This window comes from Amphiura filiformis, chromosome 3 (genome assembly GCF_039555335.1).
Source record: "Amphiura filiformis chromosome 3, Afil_fr2py, whole genome shotgun sequence".
Lineage (NCBI taxonomy): Eukaryota > Metazoa > Echinodermata > Ophiuroidea > Amphilepidida > Amphiuridae > Amphiura > Amphiura filiformis.
Window position 1 is genome coordinate 76,656,604 of NC_092630.1, and position 6,227 is coordinate 76,662,830.

Here is a 6,227-nt window from a genome sequence, read left to right on the forward strand (position 1 = left end):
GGTTCATGTCACTTTAAATTGTTTTCCCGTCATAACATCAATAGTAGGTTGATTAGTCTTTGATTACTGGAGCATCGGACTAAAGGACCGGTCAACACTTAGTGCCAAGGGTAACCCTTCTGTCCTTTTTCAGGAAATTTAGGGGGAATGTGGAATTTGATATTTAAAAAGGGGACACATTTTTGTTTGTGGTGCAAACTAGTTAAGGTGATGCAACAATGTGTTTGATCTTTGATGCAACCTTTGTCATCCGTTTTTTTTTCATCCGCTGGTGTAGATATTTATCGGTCCCGAGTTCAAACCTTTGGTAGTTAGAGGAACCAGTCATTCAAATCCACCTAGATATGCTGTTATCAATGTCTCCCGAGACTCTAATAGTCATAACGGAGGACTATACAAGAACCAACTTAAACTATGTCAATTGACAAATCTTAATTTTCCTGATATTATAATATTTCAATTATGATATATTCCCAATGTGCATATGGTCAATTCCAGCCAAAGCGGGACAAAATTCTCTCTGGGGGCCATTTTGAAAATGTTTTCCTTTTCAATTCTAGACTTATCAAATGAGACGATCATATCTAGTGAATCATCAGGTGGAAGTGCCATCGGATTGAAAAATAACTTTTCTTGCTAGACCAAATAAAGTGTTAAATGCGCATATGCATGTTACCCACGAATTCAAGCCTTTTTCACCTGTTGTACGCCATAAGATTTCATTTTCTTTAATATCTTTCAATATTTTATGTGTGACTCATATACACTAGAAATCGGTGAAGACTTTGAACGTAAAATAGAATTTGATTACATATATCTACAAAGAAATATTTTGGTTATTACAAATTTAAAGAAAGAACCAGGTGTACAGTTAAGATTGTGTCAATTCTTCGAACTCTTTCCAAAGTGGCTGTCATTTAACATTACTGTATTATTTCGAAAGATTAGAATAAATGCTTCATATAAATATAAAGTTAGATTTTGTATCTCGTCGCAGGATGAGGATCTCGGATGGATTCGTGGGTAACAGCGTCTGAAAATAGCATTTCCTAGTATTTTTTTTAAATAAAAATAAAAAATACGTTTCCGCATGTCAATAATTCAGGCTGCAATGGCACTAAAATGAATTTTAATCAAAATACAAACTACATGGAATATTTAGAATGGATCATTATGGCATTTTGGGTATAAAAATTTTGAGAATAATGAAGTTGCCAAATTCAAATAGACAGAGCAAACAGTTTTATATTATTATTTTAGTAAAATCTTTCCATATTTTCATGCAGCAATATTCTATTAACTCGTGTTTGACAGTTCCTATGAACTAAAACACTATCAATACATTGTTAACTATAATTTAAGTAGGGATTCGTGGGTAACCAAAATGTTCGTGGGTAACACATATTTGAAGGTATGTATTGGTAGGCGGCAAAATAAAAAATATTACAGAAGGTTGGAAACCATCATGCGGTTAGTCCTCCATTGTGTTTCAATGATCCCCGTTTCTCTAACCAATTGCATTTACCCAAAAAATGGTAATTTAGGATAATCAATCAAAACCTCATGATACAGCTTCAGTATACCTTCAAGAGGACGCTATTAAACAGGACTGTTTTGGAACCTATTTCGCATGTTTTCAAAATGTTAAGATGCATAAGAAACATATAATTTACGAGTAAATCCTTGGATTCGTGGGTAACGCCGAATTCGTGGGTAAAGCTATAAGTACTATAGTACCGTTTGGGGTTTGCGTTTCTTAGGTGCATAAACTGTAAGTACTGTAAAAATTATAGCATACCCATGGCTTGAATATGTGCTGATTTAAACTTAAAATAAACAATAACCTTGTTTTTCAAGGTTAGCATCTATTCGGGATTCGTGGGTAACAAAAGTTTAAATCGTCGTAGATTCTTTTTTAAAGCGGTGAACGTGTTTTTACGATTTACAATTTTAAGCGCTTGTCAAACTAAATTCAGTGTCCAAAGTCATTAAATGTTAATATAAGTTATGGCAATTATATTTGCTGGACTCGTGGGTAACAGTTGATACGTGGGTAACGTCAAATTTGATTTTATGGAATTTTATGGGTAAAACGTATTTGCATAAAATAATCACTTGGACCTCAGAATTATAGAACGAAACTTCGTTTCATGATATAGTCATTTATGGCATATTCACTTAACATTTTTCAGAACGATCATTTTATTTTTGATACGCGGATAACAAAATTATTAGCCAAATTGACTTAATGGCCTCTAGAGTCCACAAACTTTGATGGAATTCAATCGTTTTACATATGATGAGAGATCACGCAAACGTCTTTCTAACGGTAATAATTTCATTTTGATTGAAGGACATTCAATGACATATATGGTGCTTTATCTTTGAATTCGTGGGTAACGCCAATTCATTTAAGCCATCATAACTTGTCCCCTGGTATGACTTGCTAGTAAAGGCCTATATGCACAAAGAGAGCACATTGGACCATGATGCAGTCATGGTCCATGGCAAAGGCGATTCGACCTTTGTGGCATTAAACCCAGTTAACAGGAAATTAATCCAGTAAATCGATTCAGTAAAGCAAATAAGCTCATGCATTCGATCACTAACGGCAACAAGCTTCGGTCGATTACCTCAGCTGCAGCGTGTGTAAACTCTAATTTGCATAGAGGCTGTACGTGAAATTATTGATTGGCTCCAAACAAAGGATTTGAACCGGTGCACGTAATCATGGCGCAGTGCAGTCCATTCAATCAAATGTTGTCATCAACCTATTTGATCGCAGTGCATTGTTATGTGTGTGAGACGAACTGTCGCGGTTGATTGCAATCAAACAAACAATGTCTTATGTATTACTTTGTTCCGTGATGAAAATCGTGATGTTTTATTCAATCACTCTTGAAAAATGTATTTCCTTTGTAGGCCTATTACTTTGTTTTGTGATGAAAATCGTGATGTTTTATTTCATCACGCTCTAAACAATAATTATAGTTACATGCATTTCAAGAAAAAAATCTTATTAAAACGGTAGGCCCTATGTTGTTTAGAAAAATGTAGAAAGTGATGATGATGATGATGTCGATGATGATGATGATGATGATGATGATGATGATGATGATGATGATGTCTCCAAAAGTATCCCGGTTTGTTTTTCTTGCCCTAAATCGTGCGTATCTATTAATAAGGCACTTCAATAATCAATAATCAGTCACGTGACGGCCTCCACTAACTAGCTACTAACTTGGGTTTATGGGCGCTGATATTTCATGTTCACTGTCACTTATTTATCAGAAAAGTGCGACCATTTGTCAATCACCTACAGTACCCAATTTCGGCATACTATATCAGAAACTCATCATGATGATTGCCAGAGAATAGTTAAAATGTAGCTTGTACCGTTTTTTGTGGCATCCTTCAGAAGTGAGCGGTCCGATACCAATATTTTCGGTCAAATCTCCATTCAATTAACACGGGGAGTTGGCTAGCTATGCCTTGCCCTCACTCATATTTTACAAAAGTGCGACTATTTCTGAACATCTAACCTAGCTGTAATTTTAGGTCATGTTAGAGAAATATATTTGCTAGAAGTTTGGAGAATACCTAACATATTGACTGGTTATTTTTCACACAGTGATGTTAACTAGCCAAGTGCCCATTCTTCCAACGTAGATCATTTGTAGGGGTCACGCGTCAATGGTGAGAGCACTGTGTATTGTGTATAGGAAAACGGACAGTAACTGCAGTATGCGTGACATGATATGCTCCATCAATAACGTGATTTCCTTTATTAATGACATTTTAAAGTGGAAAGTTAACATAGAGAGAATTTTGTCCCGCTTTCGCTGGAATTGACCATATATGTCTAGATTTACGTACATTGTTAACCGATTAAGCATCAGTTATGATCTTCTGTACTTGTGTACTTGCGCAATATTTGTTTGTGTGTAATGTATACCACGACTGCTTACATTACAACCAGTTTTAACCACCGTTTATCATTGGGAGCTTGCTTGTAGCCTAAGGGTAAGGGCGTCTGTTTAGAGATACGAAGGTCGTGGGTTCGAATCCCATGCCGACACATTTCCTTGCTTTTTAAAAGTTGGGTTGTGCCGGTCGCGATTTGTGTTATTTGTTGTCTTGTTTGATTGTAACAGGGTTGGTAAACTGTTCTTTCTTTCTTCTGCATCTTTACTGTTTATCATTTTGTAAAAAAATAAGGTGTCAAATTTCCTTGATGAATTTGACAGTTTCATGGACTCCATCAACTTGGTGCGGTGCCAGGAAACGCTATTATAACTTATGACTTTAATATTCATAATGATCTTCCTTGTAAATCTGATGTCATATCCTCAATCTGATTATAACACGGCATAGTGAAATACTTAGTCCATGTCAATAGTTTTGAAGTTGACAGCAATTGAATAAAGATCAATGTTGCATGATCAACTGCACCATAAGTTTACCATTAACTACTCGTATAACTAGGACTGTACGAAACTATGATACCAATGTGAACACATTGCATGCCGACTATCAGAAATCCTGCTTAGACGTTCTTAACTCGCATGCTCCGTCATCGACATAGACCCTCAGAATAAAATATCAACCTGGGTTGTATATAACGACTCGGTAAATGAAGCCATCAGTGAATGTCGTCGCTCGAAAGAAATGAGTAGACTTATAAATGTTTCTTGCATCAAATATATAACGACTCGGTAAATGAAGCCATCAGTGAATGTCGTCGCTCGAAAGAAAATGAGTAGACTTATAAATGTTTCTTGCATCAAATATATAACGACTCGGTAAATGAAGCCATCAGTGAATGTCGTCGCTCGAAAGAAAATGAGTAGACTTATAAATGTTTCTTGCATCAAATATATGTACCAAAATTGTTGGGGAACTTCTCAATAAAGATGCTTCCCCATTTAGGACATTGGATGTCCGTCTAACTGGTCAATGAATTTGGTACCATTTTTACATATATTTATATAGGTATGATATACTAAGTATCTAAGCCTGCATACATGTGTGTGCTTCTTTGAATCACTTTGATAATGTCGCTGAAAATGAATTATTGCACGAGATCAATAAGTGTCCTAATATGTCTCTCAGTTCAGGTATTTTTTTCACAAGATCTCCGTAGAGCTGTTATATCAGAGTGACACATTTAGTGCATCACAAGATGGTGGAATTGAAGAGCCCTATGGGTTTTATGGTACGGCGCGCGCTCTCGTGGTTCCGCTCTTATCTAGATGGTCGGACTGAATCTGAAAAGGACTGGGCCGTTGCAAACAAACTGCAGTTCAATGATGCAAAAACAGAAGTGTTGTACTTAACTTACCTCGCAATGAATGCTCACACCAGCAGTGTTTTTTGTTTGTTTGTTTGTTTGTTTTATTTCTTCTTTAACCTGGGACACTCAATCAGTTGAAAATACAATTAATCATCTGTTCTTCCTTGAGGCCCAGGGTTCTTTGCAAAGGCTGGGCTTGCATCTATAAAATTGGATAGATCCAGCGGTTTCTTGATAGATTCTCGACTGAAAATCCTGTGCATGTGCATAACATCGCACCTAGACGTAACAGCTTACTCTTTGGGTTACCAGTGTCACAAATTCAGCGCCTTCAAAGCGCTGCAGCGAGACTCTTGAACTGCTCCAAACGTCGTCATCATATCACGCCAGTTATCTTTGAGCTTCTGGAGCTTCGTTGACTGTCGGTATGTCAGAGCATCCAGAATAAGTTGTTGTTTTTGATCTTCAAGTGCATGTATGATCTTGCTCATGACACAACTGATTAATCTGTATGAGCCCGGCCTCTCTCTTTGATCCTCAGCACAGAATCTGCTTAGGTTGTGTGGGTTTTTCTAAAGTTGCTGATTTCTTTACGGTGTCAACGTTTTTAGTGGAATTTGATTTCAGCCGGCCTCAATTTCCCCACCACCATGTCCCAATCATGCCCCCTCCCTCACACAATGACTCAAGAGCGATTTCAAGCTTCATAGGTTCGTGGTCTTGTGCATGTGGATTGATATAATATAAGTATAACGCTTCATTATTTTGCACGGCTGTTTCTGTTATTAACTTTTGTCCCTCTGGAATCAAGCGCATGAAAATCCATGTAATAACCTGAATGTAACACAGCAAACACAAAAATGTTTTAAAAACGTAATATTTTGGGTTTTGGATTAGGTAAAAACGTTTTATAGATGTCGGGTTGTATAAAGGT